A 17,277-nucleotide genomic window follows, 5' to 3' on the forward strand; every position below is an offset into this window, starting at 1 on the left:
GTTTGGATTCCAATATTGTTGAATGGGTAAGGCAGTGGCTGAGTGACAGGCAACAGAGGGTTGTAGTCAATGGAGTATATTCGAAGCTTGGGCTTGTCACCAGTGGGGTACCTCAGGGATCTGTACTTGGACCCATTCTCTTTAATAATTTTATTAGTGATATTGCAGAAGGTCTTGATGGTAAGGCGTGTCTTTTTGCGGATGATACTAAGATATGTAACAGGGTTGATGTTCCAGGAGGGATAAGCCAAATGGAAAATGATTTAGGTAAACTAGAAAAATGGTCAGAGTTGTGGCAACTGACATTTAATGTGGATAAGTGCAAGATAATGCATCTTGGACGTAAAAACCCAAGGACAGAGTACAGAATATTTGATAGAGTCCTAACCTCAACATCTGAGGAAAGGGATTTAGGGGTGATTATTTCTGATGACTTAAAGGTAGGCAGACAATGTAATAGAGCAGCAGGAAATGCTAGCAGAATGCTTGGTTGTATAGGGAGAGGTATTAGCAGTAGAAAGAGGGAAGTGCTCATGCCATTGTACAGAACACTGGTGAGACCTCACTTGGAGTACTGTACACAGTACTGGAGACCCTATCTTCAGAAGGATATTGATACCTTAGAGAGAGTTCAAAGAAGGGCTACTAAACTGGTTCATGGATTGCAGGATAAAACTTACCAGGAAAGGTTAAAGGATCTTAACATGTATAGCTTGGAGGAAAGACGAGACAGGGGGGATATGATAGAAACATTTAAATACATAAAGGGAATCAACACAGTAAAGGAGGAGACTATATTTAAAAGAAGAAAAACTACCACAACAAGAGGACATAGTCTTAAATTAGAGGGACAAAGGTTTAAAAATAATATCAGGAAGTATTACTTTACTGAGAGGGTAGTGGATGCATGGAATAGCCTTCCAGCTGAAGTGGTAGAGGTTAACACAGTAAAGGAGTTTAAGCATGCGTGGGATAGGCATAAGGCTATCCTAACTATAAGATAAGGCCAGGGACTAATGAAAGTATTTAGAAAACTGGGCAGACTAGATGGGCCGAATGGTTCCTATCTGCCGTCACATTCTATGTTTCTATGTTTCTAATCTCACAGCTTAAAATGTCAAGTCCTACTCCACTAGCAGGCCTTAAATGTTTCTTCTCATTGCAAACTTAAAGGGTCCAGGAAATACTCACTAGGGGTGAATTTCTACTCGCCAAGGCTATTTTTTTCACTTGACAATAGCTAGTGTTATTGAGGCATATATTGCTTCAAATAAAAAGCCCTATCAGTCTGTGGCAACCTCGCCACTGGCTTTTGGAGGAGCCCTTTTGCCAGCTTTCTGCCCTGTGACTATGGCCCCTGTAATAGACTTTGGTTAAAGACACTGTTGGTGCAATTTATGGTTACACTTTGAACTCCCGAAGCGGTTCGAAGTAGTCTTCGAACACGTGGCGGCAGCCATCTTAAGTCGCGAGCACAATGAGCGGTGTTTGGTCGTTGAGTACATGAGCTCAAATCGGACACTCAGCTAACACCGCTAACTACTTACCTTCCACGGATGTTCGGCTACTCGAATGGGAATTGAACAGCGTTCGACAAGAATAAACTCCCGAACGAGAGACATAAACGGAGACTACTCCCGAAGCTATACGTTCGGTATTTTATATTTTACTTTGAATCCTCAAATTAGACCGACTGCACAGCCTGATTCTCTGGAACTGGTTTGGGCATGGGATCATGCGTGCGGTCGGTCAAAAAGTGACTTCCAGGAAATTCCTGAACCCCTGGACTGACATGGGTGATTTTTGGACATGTTGGTCACCCAGATCAAGGGATGTAACATTTGTGGGTACTTTTGGGGTTTTATAAAAATTTTTGTTTTTTTCTGCCTGGAGATAATTGGGTTAATACAGTATCTGACTCAATTATCTCCCAGGCCAAGGGGAGGGATTGTATGCTATGTGTGGGAGTGTCATGCATTGTAACACCGTTACTGTCATTGGTCTGTGACTTTGTACCGCAGTTCCCCACAAGGTCCATGAGGGAGTGCTCCTTGCATGGGGATTGTCATAAAAGGCCAAGTGTGGCACCATTAAAGTCGGTTCACTTCACCCTCAACACGCAGCCTTGTCTCATGATTGTAGAGAACAGCTATACAGGCTATAACCACTAGCTCTTATAAGAGCTTCACAGCTATACTCTCTTGGAGGAGAGGCTTTCCCACTGGGAGCTGGATCCAAGAGGTTGGTCCAGGGTGGGAAGGGACGGCGAGACCCCAGCCAAGCTACGGCAGCTAAGAGGCTTGCTGTGTCCGGTGCGGTGCTTATGATCCTCAGCGTCCGCTAGGAAGCATCAATTGGTGGAGGTACCCAGTCGGGGGGCCAGGCAGTCCGTCACACAGTCGTTTGAAAAACAATATATAACATGAATGGATGCAGATGAGAAAGAAACACAAAGCAAAAATGCTACAATAAACACATATCAACAATGAAAAGCTATGAACCTCAAGAGATTAAAGATAGTGCAATCACATCCCTTTAACACAGAAGCATATAGACCAACCTATCATTCGGCTTGGATTTAATAACTTTAGTTCAATCTCAGATATCCATTCCATACATCAAATGTTTCAAAAGTTAAGATTCAATTTTTTTGTAGTAGGGCGAAGTTAACAAAACTAAACTCACATCTTTCCAAAAAAAGAGTCCAGCACTCGCCAAGTCAAAATTTATTTATAAAATATTTTACCAGGAAAGATACATTGAGATTTCTCTCGTTTTCAAGTATGTCCTGGGAACAAATGAGTATGGCCACCAACATAAGTGATGACATTTCAATCAGGTAGCGATAATCCACATTGCAGCACACACAGGCATGACAAACCCATCAGACCAAGTGTGTGTGTACATATACACGGTAGATAAATACACACATTCACGTTCAGTTTAATGACCCCAGCTCAATAAAAATAATGTATTATTATGGCACACAAACCATCAATTTATTTTTTTAGATGTTTTAGTAATGATCCCCAATAGGTTTCTGATCCAAGCTCTTGCTATCTGGAAGCTACCTGAAGATTTGAAAATAGCATCTTAGCTAAGATACCCCGAGGGTTCATTATGCGTGACCTTGTAACATAACTCAAACTTCACTGCCTCAGTTACATGTAACATTCAAACAGCACCCAGAAACACCGAAATTATCATGGTTTGCACTACTCTTTTTAGATGCTGCAAATATGCAAGTAGCCTTACAGAATTGTACACATAAATACATAATTCCCATCTTTAATAAAAATTACATAATATTAATCGCCCATGTTAGAACACCTATATGTGCAAGCCGGACAGAGCCTATATAAAATCCAGTATGCAGGCAGGTAAACGTCCACGTTATCTGGGCAGCAATTGAGGGGATGGGATTTGGTTGCTGTGAGAATATGTTTTTTAGTCAAAATACTTGAAAATGGTTTGACAGAAAACACTAAGAGTCCAATACATTGAGCTTTAGTGGTTATGGTGCTTTGAATGACCCTGTAAGGGTGAATCTTTTGGTTTTAGTTCTGCTTTATCTGTTGAATAAAGTCTGAGAGTTACACCATTATCACTTTGCTCCTTTTAGCTGAATACAGGTCACCTGAAAATCCTTCAGGGAATCAGTGGTGTCCTAACTACTAATGAATTATTTAGAATCAAAATCAAAGCGTTTGTCTGACTCCTAAGAACACCGGCTTCAGAGATTGAATGCTATGCGTTACTTTTCTTATAAATGTGATACTCAGTCCGAAGAAAATGTCACAAAGAAACAGGAAAGTGAAGGATATACATCGGGGAAAAAAAGCTTAGTAAGCGATTCTGTTTAAGTTGTTTTAGATTGCAGTAGGCATTTTTACCAATAATTTGCCTCTTTCAGGTCTCTGAAATGCCGCTAATCTATTCAGATGAACTCAACTTCCTTTATTCTCACAGAAAAACATTCAATGATCTCAGCTAATCAGAGTCTTTCCTGACAAGGAGATGCTAAAATTCTCTAACAGGAAAAAACAACTATGCAACTATGATCGATCTTCAAACATTTAAACAAAAGTAAACAAATAAAAGTGGATAAAACTCACCTGACATGAACAAAAACGAATTTCACTGACTGCAGTGAATCAAAAACGTGATTTAAAAATTTCAGCAAAAGTGGATTTGGAAACAAAAAATAAAATCATCTCCACTCCTCTCAAGCTTGCCTATTTTAGTCTAAATTTGGAAATGTAGTATTCAATTCACTGCAGTTTGTTATTTTTTTAGTAAATAAACCTGAATCTGTGTTTTGTTTTTAATTTGAATGTGAGAATAAGCCCCCCCCCCTTTTTTTTTTTAGCTCCGATCATACATCAGATATTGCACTAGACTGATTGGCAAGCTGTAACTCTGTGGCGCAATTCACAGTTGCATAAAATTCTAATCATCCTGCCGTATTATATATATATATATAACCCTGCAGAGATTGATTGAGTCTGGTGTAAAACACAGCCAAGTACAGGAATACTTTTTAATGCAAATAACCGAGAACACAAGCTTGTTACTTCAAGGAGAACACAAGAGGCCCTTTTCTCCTCTTTCAGGTCTTTTCATTTTCTGGCTCTTGTAATATATTTAGAAGGCTTCGTGAACCCAGTCCAGTTCTCAAGGTCTAACAATGCAGTTTGGACATGTAATTAGTAAACTGTCACTTGAGCTATTTTCAAAAGCATTTCCTAAAGTGGCTAGCTGGATGCTAATCCAGAAAAAAAAAGTAACAAAATGCCTATAAGCAAAGGATGTGGCTTCAAAACGAACAGTTACAGTTTAAACCAGTCACACGAATGGTGCCAGTATATCTCAGTCTGTATATTGGTAATGACACTTAACTATGCATTAGTTCACCGTTGTCTTCTATAGCAATACTGCATCTTTCCTACAGGGCCACAGACAGCAGGGCTTGACAAATGTGCTTTGAATATGGGAGCCAGGCTTTTTTTTTTTTTTTAAACTAACAAAGCTTTGTTTTTAGCAACAAAAACTAAAATTCTTAAACAGACACTACAGTCGCCATCGCGACCTGGCATTTGTCGAGCCCTGACTTAATGTAGTGGTGGTTCTGGTGTCTATAGAATCTCCTTGCAGGCATTTCAATGTAAACACTACTATTTGCAGAGAAAAGGCAGTGTTTCACATTACTGCCTAGTAACACCTCCAGTGGCAGTCACTCAGACGGTGTGCAGCACCTACATTCAGCATCTCCACACTCTGCATGGAGGCACTGAATGTTCCCATAGAGAAGCACTGATTCAATGCATCTCTTCAACGAGACACTGATCAACTCCATAATCCTGCAACATGCTCCATAAGAATTGCAACACACAGGGATGCCACAAAAGCTGCCTTTTCCAGTTATACTTAGCAAGTGCTACCTGGGGAACGAAACACCAATGCATGCAATGTGAGCCTAAAATGTACTATTTAAGGTACATGTCATTTCACCCCAGCTATGGCACTTTTACTGTATTGTGCAATGTACACATATCTACGTGTCGATTTACAAATTTGCACGGGAAGAGTATAACAGATTACATTTTATTCCACCCACCAATGCAAATTTAATCTGGAAACCCTATAATTTCCTTGGCTTTTCTAGGACACAGATGCAGTTTCTCAGTTTTATCTGGGTCACTAGGAATGTGTAAATGTGTGATGTGTACTTGTGGTACATCACACTACACTATAATCATAAATGTACAATGCACCAGTTCAGTTTTATTAGGGTTATGTTTTACAATGATAGCGATTTAAATGGCACTGCTGCTCTTCTGAGTATTTTCTTTGATGATTACCAACCATCCAATACAATCAAAATTATTTAATACAAAAAACAGTCTTAAAGTTGACCCATTTCCTGCAAATCTGCAAAATCGGCAGAAATGTAAGGCTCAAAGGCATGTCGCCTGGCTGTAATACAACTGTCAGTATTGGTTGCACCAGCGCCACATAGAGCATCCCACAATTGTAAACGCAAGGCACTGTGGGATACTACTGTGTGTATGCCATTATCTGTGACCTTCACTGCTACAGCAAAAAGATAAGAATATCATAAAAACAGCAATAACAATCAAACTATAAACGTGCTGGCAATCTGACATCATGGTGTATATCGCCTACAAAGTCTCCACATCGTGTTACAATGACTTGTGCAGGTCTTTTTACAATTCTGGGTGTGTAAAGTAGGGGAAATAAAATATCAGAATGAAATGCAAATACAATAAGTTAGCAAAAGCACAGTGATGCCAGTTTGGAGCTGTATTGTCATTGTATGTGAGTAAGGGACTGGTTTGTGTATCTAAATAGTTCTATGTTAGTAGCATGCTGTGCTAACAGATATGCCAATTATGCATGAACGTGTGCCTTATTAGGTGTTATCTGGTACAACTGAAAGTGGTTAATTAGTAATGTGTGAGAGAGGAAAAGGTGTGTTAATGTATGCATAAATGTGTGTCATTTCATACAAGTAATTATTTAATGTATGCATAAATGTGTGTCATTTCATACAAGTAATTATTTATCTTATTCTTCCCTAATTAAAGTTTTTACTACAACCGCCTCCTGCTACTTTAAATGTAATGTCTTTCTTTTCCACAGGCATGTCTAGTAGAACACAAATTCTACCCAAACAATTTCCTATTTTAAAGGAACACTTTAGTATTAGGAATACAAAACTGTATTCCTAACACTGGTGTCCCTCAACCCAACCCCAGGCAATTAAAGGGTTAAAAAATAAATTAAAAAAAAATATAAAAAAAAACACATTTTACACTTACCTGATTACAGGGCCTCCTCTGACACCAGTCGATTTTGTGGGTAACCTATTGTGCATGCAGGGCAAGCTTGAGACCTTCTCCATAGGAAAGCATTGAATCAATTATTTTCTATGGGGATTTAGAGGACGCTGGACGTCCTCAAGCAAAGCACACTCTGTGAAAGGCCAGGGAGCACCTCTAGCAGGCTTAACCCTGCAATGTAAACATTGCAGTTTCTCTAGTTTAGGGAACAGTGACACTGCACCCAGATCACTTCAATGAGACGAAGTGGTCTGAGTTCTTATAGCATCCCTTTATTTAGAAAGTTAATCCGTGCACCATGACCATTTCAGTGAATTGCAGTAGTCATGGTGACTAGAGTCTGTGCAGCATTTCTGCTTCCAATAGCAGCATGCTCCCTCTCCATGCCCCTCAACCTGCCCTCCCTGACACCCATCACACTCCAGGAAAGAGAAGTGATGTCAGCCGAGGAGAATTGGACCACAGGGAGAACTTAGGCTTGGTGCTGCAATGAAAGTATTAGCTTTATTATTATTATTATTATTATTTTTTTTTTCAAGGAGAAGGGGGTGAACTAGCACATCAACAGTCACTCTAATCAAAAACACTTTTTTGATTGGAGTAACCCTTTAAGCAGACACTATTTTATACCTCCTGTTTCAGCCTCAAAACAGCAAGAGTTATTGCACATATGCATTGCTATATCGCACTCAATCTGGCATGAAACAAAGTCTAAAACAAGCAGCAAACATCTGCTGCACTGGAAAAAAATGGCTGTTTGAAAAGATGTAGACATTTTTATTGCACATCGAGACTAACAATTCCAAATCCCGAGCTACTAGCCAGAGCCAAGTTACATGTGCATAGGTTTTGACTGTATGGAGTGCCCCGTTCTATGAACGCAGGGTAGGTTAAATGCAGAAGATATATTCTCACCCTTCCCACGTTAGGATTTTTATTTGATGGTTTTACACAGGTAGTTAGCAGTCGTGCTCTGAAAACAAATGTACCCCTTTAACTCCAGCCTATTGGGGGCCCCATACACCGCCTAAATACCAATACACACAAACGCACCATGGTTCAAGGCACCGGACAGATTAGAAAAGTACACTGAGAAATGTTATTAACACACTACACACACATGTTTTTACAGGTGTTCGAAACCAGAATAAAATATCACAGTATTTAAGCACACTGCCCAATTCTAGCAAGTTTCTAAGTCTGTGTTCCCCAGAGAATGAAGCAAGCTGCAGCAATTCCAACAATGTACTGATCACAGGTGACTTAAGAAGGCTTTCCATTTGTGGCTTCCTTATATAAATAAATACAATTCTTGTACATACAAACTAGGAGAAATGTGTAGGTGTGTATCTAATAACCTGATCGTTTAGAATTAGAAATATGAATAGTATATATTCATCACAAGCCTATTGCTGTATTATTCACTATGCCAACATGTCCTGGAATGTAAATACATTGCCCGTCACTGATCATCATGATATGATCGTGGCCAACAGTTGAATCCAGATACAGATTACACGTTTCTTGCCCTTTTCATATAAGCCCTCGCATACCTTAGTAACACGCTTAGCCCTGCTGCCACCAGCGCCTATAACCCAATGGTGCCTATAGTTCAATATCTTAGTATCACTCCCTGTTTTCAGACAGTGGTTTTGGAGCGTCCTCATACAGGGCTCGGCAATGGCGGAATAGCCTCCCAGAAGATATTAGATCTTCTTCAAGCCATACAAACTAAAAATAAATGCAAATCAGTCACTTGACTACAGTGTTGCCACAAATACTTCCATTTGTGTCTGTGGACACCTTCATGATATGAAGAATAAATAACGGTTTAGGCACTCCGGGATAACAAAAAGAGCAGCTTTATTGGGGCAAAAGCAGCAACGTTTCGACCCTACCGGATCTCAATCAAGGGTCGAAACATTGCTGCTTTTGCCCCATTTAAGCCGCTATTTTTGTTATCCTAGAGTACCTGAACTATTATTTATTATGCATATCTTGGAAGGGAGGCCTGGCCGGCCCTGGCTTCGGAGCACCTGGGTTATTCGGTGAGTGCGGTATCCAGTACGTCTCTACTGTAGATGTCTTCATGTCCACATGCAACCAGCTCCCAATCATTCATATGTGGTAGATTTTGCACACAAACAAACATATTTATAAGGACACTAAAGTCACCAGAACAACTACAGCTTAATGCAGTTGTTCTGGTGAATATAATAGCTCCCTTCAGGCATTTTCATGTAAACACGGTCTCTTCAGAGAAAAGGCAGTGTTTACATTGCCCCTATGGACACCTCCAAGTGGCCACAGTGCACAGTAAGCAGCCCTGCATGGAGACGTTGAATTTTTCTCAGGAAGGTTGTCCATGGTATCTTCTTAAAATAAAATAGCCATGATAAATGTTATTTACTAAAACTTATTTCCATCACATTTCAAGGAACACGAAGTACCAAAACAACTTAATTAAGATAAAGTACTTAAAGGGCAACGATAGTGCCAGGAAAACAAAGTTGTTTTCCTGGCACTATAACTTCCTATAATGCCCCCCGCTGCACCTCTCTCCCCCCAGTGGTGCACTTATTCAATTCCAGCTCCGAATTCCCTCGGCACTGGTTCAGGCTCTGCCTCCACTCCTCCCCTGCTGCTGTCAGCCGCATGGGAAACACCAATGGCCTCACTCGTATTAAGACTTCTCCCATAGGAAAGCATTATACCATGCATTCCTATGGGGGTTCAGGTGATGCAGGATGTCCTCATGTATAGCGTGAGGACGTCTGGCGTCAGTTAGGTGACCAAAAGTCCCCTAACAATCCAAAAGTCCCTCTAGTGGCTGTCTGGTAGAACGCCACAAGAGGTGGAGTTAATCTTTAAAGATAATTATTGCATTTTATTATTACAGGGTTAAGTGAGTGAATCCTATTTGTCTCAAGTGCTCCAACTTCTCTCCATGTTCTGCATAATTGGGTCTGTACAAATATTTTCTGGATTAACAATAAAACACCCTAGTTTATATTCTTTACATTTGTGGGTTAGTGGAGTAGTAACCTTTGATTACATAGTATTCACAAAGTTAGAGGAACACTGTTAACACCAACAATGTTCCTCTGCCCGCTCCCAGAGTTGAAAGGATTAAATAACCGTTTATTCAATTATTACACCGCCGAGATCCCTCAGCACTGGGAAATAGGAAAGGATGCGGACATCCAGCATGGTTTCAGAGTCAACCCTGTGAAACTGCAGGAAGTACCTCTAGAGACCGTCTTAGTACTGCAATTTAAACATTACAGTAACTATAAACCTGCACTGATTTACATTGCAGGACTAAGGGAGACAGGGACACTGCACCCAGACCACTTGAATGAGCTGAAGTGGTTTGGGTTCCTGTGGCGAAAGTAACCTCGCCACGGGCTCTTCGAGGGGCCTGCTGGCACGCCTCTTGCCAAAAGACTATGGCCGCCTGCAATAAACCTGAATAAAATACTTTAAAAAGGCTCCGTTTGTGCAATTGGGATTATGTGGTTCGGTTCCCGAACAGACGCACAACCAGAGATCACCCGGGAGCATGCTAAACCCTATTAACACTGAGTAAAGATTCTAACCGCAGTGTTCTAATTGTCTATTTGGGTGGCTGTTGTTCGCATGAACGACCACGAGATGGCAGCCATCTTGTTCGCATGAACGCAGTCTGCGGTGTTTGGTCGTCGAGATCATGGAACTAAAATTGGACACACAAACTCCCGAACACCGCTGGATTTCTATCATCGCCTTCTCAATTTAGAAGGACACTGTTCGGTGGAATTGTTCGTCTGGATGAGGGGAACAAGCTCCAGGGTAAGAATATTGACTATGTTTGGTAGTTTGTTCGTTTTTTAACCCCTTAAGGACCAAACTTCTGGAACAAAAGGGAATCATGACATGTCACACATCATGTGTCCTTAAGGGGTTAAACTACCAAACTAGACCGACCGCAAGCCTTGATTCTCTGGAATTGTTTTGGGCATGGGACGGTCGGTCAAATTATGACTTCCATGAAATCCTTAACTACTAAACCAATCTGAATGATTTTTGGATATGTTTGTCACCCAGATCTGGGCTATCAGGGGATATAACTTTCTGTGGGGGTTTTGTGTGTTTAAAGGTATTTATGGGGGTTTGTAAAAATTGATGTTTTCTGTGGCTGGAGATAATGGCGTTTAATACAGTGGCTGACTCAATTATCTCCCAGGCACAGATTATGTTGTTTTATGTGGGAGTGTCCTGGACCTGAGAGCCAATGTAATCGTGTGTATGTTTTTACTGTAGTCTACTCTCAGGTCCAGTGGGGAAGTGCCCCTTGCATGGGGACCTGCATATAAGGCCATTTGTGGCTACCAATAAAAGAGTTCCTACTTACCCTCAACATAGAGTCATCTCATGTGTGGGGGAAACAGCTGTATCTACTCTGGGGATTGCTATATCACTATACTACCCTGGGATTACAATCACTTGCTCTTTTAAGAGCATATTGCTACACTCTCTTGGAGGAGAGGTCGTCTCACTGGAAGCTGGATCCTGGTCTTGGGTCCATGGTGGGTGGAGGACAGCGAGACCCGAACCAAGCTGTACTGCTGGAAGTGGGGACTACAGTGCTGATGGTGTCTGGTACAGTGCATGTGGTACTCGGTAAGCACTAGGAAGCGATTGGTGGAAGCACCCAGTCAGGGTGCTAGGCGGTCCACCACAGTGCCTATAGTGTCCCTTTAATGTGTGAAAAGTAGGTTTTCTTTTGTTTAAATATCTGCAGCTCTTGCAAGCTGTTTTTAGATGCACCCTAATGAAAAAAAATGCATTAATAAAGGCATGCATGTTTTCATTGGGGTGTATCTACTACACATCGTTTTTTTCTTTCTTTTGGATTTGGGCAGTGGAGTGTTCTGTTAATGAATAGCCTATCCCAGGGCTCGACAAATCCCAGGCGCCAGATCGCCATGGCAACTAGGGATTCTCTACTGGAATTTGTCAGCCCGTTCCCTCAGAGGCAGGCAGCTAAGGGAGAATGCAGGCAGCCAGCTCGGCGAGTGTGGAGGAGTGCAACGAGGAAGCTGTAATCTTCTTGCTCTGCTCCCATACAGGTCCTGCAGTGATGCCGGGAGCCTGAATATGATGCCACTCCAGCCCCTGGCATCAATAAACAGTGTATGAGGGAGCAAAGCAGCCACAAGGAACCCAACGGAAAGGATCCACTCCAGCTCTCCCAAAGTTACGGAGGCTGGATTGACATAAATTAAAACATTTGTGAGTGTATGAGGAAATGTATGTGAGTGTGTCTGTTACCAGTCTCTCCGCGGCTGAGATAATCTTGATGATTTCAGCCAATTTAATGCTTTCCCATGAAAAAACATTGGGAGGCGTATTGCGCATGCGTGGCAAATCAACATCTCTATGGGAAACATTCACGCCTCCAAGCATAGTATAAATATTTACAATGCGTGTCACCACACATGGCTTTAGCATATTTATTTTAGTACTATGGATAAAATATTTTTTAATGATACTTTCACTTTTTTTTTTTTTTTTTTTTTTTTAAATAAAGCTATCGCTATGTACTGTTCTATTTTGCTGTGTTCGGTTTCCCTTTAAGTGTATTTATTTTATACCTCATATAAATTATTGGACTTTATTTAATGTACAGATTTATGTTCTTATTTCACATTTCAAAGTATCATAACTACTTTTTATCTGTGCTTAATATTATATTTCCGGACGCATTGTTTTACTTTTTGCTCTTTATCATTTGAATTTTTGAGGGACTCTCCTATTTTCAGGTGTGCTGCCTCCCCACTTTTTTGTTTGGTTATTAAGCGTTCCTCCATGGTCTCTTTTTTTGTGCTTTAACCCCTTAAGGACACATGACATGTGTGACATGTCATGATTCCCTTTTATTCCAGAAGTTTGGTCCTTAAGGGGTTAAAGACACCAGAACCACTACATTATGCTGCAGTGGTTCTCGTGACTACAGTGTCTCTTTAAAAATGCAATTTTTTTTGTTGCTGAAAACAAAGCCTTGTTAGTTTAAATTATTTAAAAAATAAAAAAAATTAACTTTGTATATTTAGAAATGCAGAAATTAAAAAAATAAAAACCAAAAAAAACACACACACACACACACACACACACACAACTTGAGAAATTGTATTGAAAGCACTCTCGAAAATTTAAAAACATATTACAAAAAAAATATAGAAAAATGTACACAAAATATACCCTAATTAGCTTTATGGCAGTCAATGTGGTCATTCAGTTCATATATACTCATTGATATATGGTTGGTTCACAAGCTCGTATTTAGCATGCATATTGAAAACCTATCCTCCAAACTTTAATGTAAACTTTGAACCCACTATTTAGAAAGAAATCCTGTTGAGAACCCCTAACATAAAGGGATATGCGAACAAGGGATGGTCTATTTCAGATAAGTAGTTATTACCACAAAAATTAAACAGAACATTCCCTGGGGGTGCACAGAAGTCTGGTCTCACCCAAACACCAGTCCAATAGTAAAATCAATAAATATTCTAGCAATTTGTCAGTGTCCCCTTTAAAGCCCATAACAGAGGCAGATCAATGTTTCAAGCCTTGACAAAGACCGGTAACAGTTGAACTAGGTTTGTCATTTACCTGACAGTCGGACAAAAGTAGAGTATTACATTTTAGCATAAGTAATATAAATTTGACATTATTCAATGGCTGCGTCAATACCATTTTCTAATACAATGCTAGAGTTAGTGAAACATTTAATGGCTAATCCAGCAAGCAATGCTTATTGAGGATTGTCAGGCAATGCTACTTTAACATTGTCAGCCCACTTGTCAGATAAAGTACAGTTACAGTCTGGAGGCTTGCTCATCAAATGCACCGAAGTGTTAGCTGCATAGTATAGCCACTACTTCAACCATGGAGCAAAATCTATGGCATTCCTGCCGATGAGCAATATTGCTGCCTATCAGCCTCTAATACTCTCAATTGTGTCTCAGCTTTTGGTATTTCTTCAACACAAGTCTGGCGAAGCCAACCCTGCTTACCAGCCTTTGGCACCACTCCTTTCTCACCAGCCAGCAGCACCCACCGACACACTGCTTGGTAGCCTGCAGTGCTCAATACTGACTGTATCATTATTCCCTGGTTTCTAGTCTGAGGTCCCATGCCCTGTGTCTGTGGTGATACCACCTTCATGAAAGCCTGCGGTACCAAGCTCAGCTTGACAGTTTGTAGCAATGCCATCTGGCTTTCAGTCTGCTGCATTACCCCTGATTACCCATTACACCAAGTTCTGCCAGCCAATCTGCGGTATCAAACTCTGCCACTCTGTGATACCTAGCCAGGCCAGCCAGTGTGCGGCAATTAGCCATGCAAGCCAGTCTGGGGCACCTAGCTCCGTCAGTCTGTGTATCTGGGCACCTGATACACAGCCCTGCCAGTCTGTGGCACCAATGTCTGCCAGCCTGTGGTTCCAATGTCTGCCAGCCTGTGGTTCCAATGTCTGCCAGCCTGTGGCTCCTAGCCCTGCCAGTCTGTGTATCTGGGCTCCTGGTACAGTCTGTGATACCAAGCACTGCCAGTCTGTTTATACGTGCTCCTGGTACAGTGTGTGATACCAAGCACAGCCAGTCTGTGTATCTGGGCTCCTGGTACAGTGCGTGATACCAAGCACTGCCAATCTGTCTGTGGGCTCCTGGTACAGTCTGTGTATCTGTCCGTGGGCTCCTGGTACAGTCTGTGTATCTGTCTGTGGGCTCCTGGTACAGTCTGTGTATCTGTCTGTGGGCTCCTGGTACAGTCTGTGTATCTGTCTGTGGGCTCCTGGTACAGTCTGTGTATCTGTCTGTGGGCTCCTGGTACAGTCTGTATATCTGTATGTGGGCTCCTGGTACAGTCTGTATATCTGTATGTGGGCTCCTGGTACAGTCTGTATATCTGTATGTGGGCTCCTGGTACAGTCTGTGTATCTGTATGTGGGCTCCTGGTACAGTCTGTGTATCTGTGTATGTGGGCTCCTGGTACAGTCTGTGGGCTCCTGGTACAGTCTGTGTATCTGTGTATGTGGGCTCCTGGTACAGTCTGTGTATCTGTGTATGTGGGCTCCTGGTACAGTCTGTGTATCTGTGTATGTGGGCTCCTGGTACAGTCTGTGTATCTGTGTATGTGGGCTCCTGGTACAGTCTGTGTATCTGTCTGTGGGCTCCTGGTACAGTCTGTGTATCTGTCTGTGGGCTCCTGGTACAGTCTGTGTATCTGTGTATGTGGGCTCCTGGTACAGTCTGTGTGTCTGTATGTGGGCTCCTGGTACAGTCTGTGTGTCTGTATGTGGGCTCCTGGTACAGTCTGTGTGTCTGTCTGTGGGCTCCTGGTACAGTCTGTGTGTCTGTCTGTGGGCTCCTGGTACAGTCTGTGTATCTGTATGTGGGCTCCTGGTACAGTCTGTGTATCTGTGTATGTGGGCTCCTGGTACAGTCTGTGTATCTGTCTGTGGGCTCCTGGTACAGTCTGTGTATCTGTGTATGTGGGCTCCTGGTACAGTCTGTGTGTCTGTATGTGGGCTCCTGGTACAGTCTGTGTGTCTGTATGTGGGCTCCTGGTACAGTCTGTGTGTCTGTATGTGGGCTCCTGGTACAGTCTGTGTGTCTGTATGTGGGCTCCTGGTACAGTCTGTGTATCTGTCTGTGGGCTCCTGGTACAGTCTGTGTATCTGTCTGTGGGCTCCTGGTACAGTCTGTGTATCTGTCTGTGGGCTCCTGGTACAGTCTGTGTGTCTGTATGTGGGCTCCTGGTACAGTCTGTGTATCTGTATGTGGGCTTCTGGTACAGTCTGTGTATCTGTCTGTGGGCTCCTGGTACAGTCTGTGTATCTGTATGTGGGCTCCTGGTACAGTCTGTGTATCTGTATGTGGGCTCCTGGTACAGTCTGTGTATCTGTCTGTGGGCTCCTGGTACAGTCTGTGTATCTGTCTGTGGGCTCCTGGTACAGTCTGTGTATCTGTCTGTGGGCTCCTGGTACAGTCTGTGTGTCTGTATGTGGGCTCCTGGTACAGTCTGTGTGTCTGTATGTGGGCTCCTGGTACAGTCTGTGTATCTGTGTATGTGGGCTCCTGGTACAGTCTGTGTATCTGTCTGTGGGCTCCTGGTACAGTCTGTGTATCTGTCTGTGGGCTCCTGGTACAGTCTGTGTGTCTGTATGTGGGCTCCTGGTACAGTCTGTGTATCTGTATGTGGGCTCCTGGTACAGTCTGTGTATCTGTATGTGGGCTCCTGGTACAGTCTGTGTATCTGTCTGTGGGCTCCTGGTACAGTCTGTGTGTCTGTATGTGGGCTCCTGGTACAGTCTGTGTGTCTGTATGTGGGCTCCTGGTACAGTCTGTGTATCTGTATGTGGGCTCCTGGTACAGTGTGTGGCCCCGGCTATACCTGGTGTATAATAATAGGTTAATAATAACACTCCATGTTGTGCCAGTAATGAGCTGGCTGGAGTCCCTGGAAGTAAAGCCCTCTCCCCTCCCCTGGAGTTCAGTCACACAGACGGCGGACAGTACAGGTTATGTCCCACCATGTAAAGATCACTTACCGTCTCCGAGCTGGTTATCAGGACTGCACCGCAACCGCCATCTTGTCTGGACGGCACAACGGCGCCCATTGCGCATGCGCAAAGCTCAGCCGCCCTCCAGAGCCCGCCCCCCGGCGTGACGTCATCCCAGGCAACCCGCAGACGGGACTGTCACCGCCCCCAGCAGGCAGACACTATGTCTACAGTGAGCTACACCGGGGATAGGACACGCCCACTCAGCACAGTAGTGCCAGTCAGTGAGGATAGGACATGCCCACTCACCGACAGATGATAGGACACGCCCACTCAGCATGGCAGTGCCAATCAGTGAGGATAGGACATGCCCAATCAGCACAGCAGTGCCAGTCAATGAGGATAGGATACGCCCACTCAGCATGGCAGTGCCAGTCAGTGAGGATAGGACATGCCCACTCACCGACAGATGATAGGACATGCCCACTCAGCATTTCAGTGCCAGTCAGTGAGGATAGGACATGCCCACTCACCGACAGCTGATAGGACATGCCCACTCAGCATTGCAGTGCCAGTCAGTGAGGATAGGACATGCCCACTCACCGACAGATGATAGGACATGCCCACTCAGCATTGCAGTGCCAGTCAATGAGGATAGGACACGCCCAATCAGCATAGCAGTGCCAGTCAATGAGGATAGGACACGCCCACTCAGCATGGCAGTGCCAGTCAGTGAGGATAGGACATGCCCACTCACCGACAGATAATAGGACATGCCCACTCAGCATTGCAGTGCCAGTCAATGAGGATAGGATACGCCCACTCAGCATGGCAGTGCCAGTCAGTGAGGATAGGACATGCCCA

General features: G+C 43.0%; 1 protein-coding gene across 5 annotated transcripts in view; it reads right to left on the reverse strand.

Annotated features, from left to right (window-relative positions):
• APC (APC regulator of WNT signaling pathway) overlaps positions 1 to 16,542 on the reverse strand; it is a 135,220-nt gene extending 118,678 nt beyond the window's left edge. For all 5 annotated transcript variants that reach the window (XM_063453623.1, XM_063453622.1, XM_063453620.1 and 2 more), the window contains exon 1: positions 16,462 to 16,542. The gene's annotated coding sequence lies outside the window, so the exon portion shown is untranslated. The remainder of the gene's footprint in view (positions 1 to 16,461) is intronic.
• Positions 16,543 to 17,277: the final 735 nt, after the last annotated feature.

The sequence above is a fragment of the Pelobates fuscus genome, chromosome 5, assembly GCF_036172605.1.
Source record: "Pelobates fuscus isolate aPelFus1 chromosome 5, aPelFus1.pri, whole genome shotgun sequence".
In the NCBI taxonomy this organism is placed as follows: Eukaryota; Metazoa; Chordata; class Amphibia; order Anura; family Pelobatidae; genus Pelobates; species Pelobates fuscus.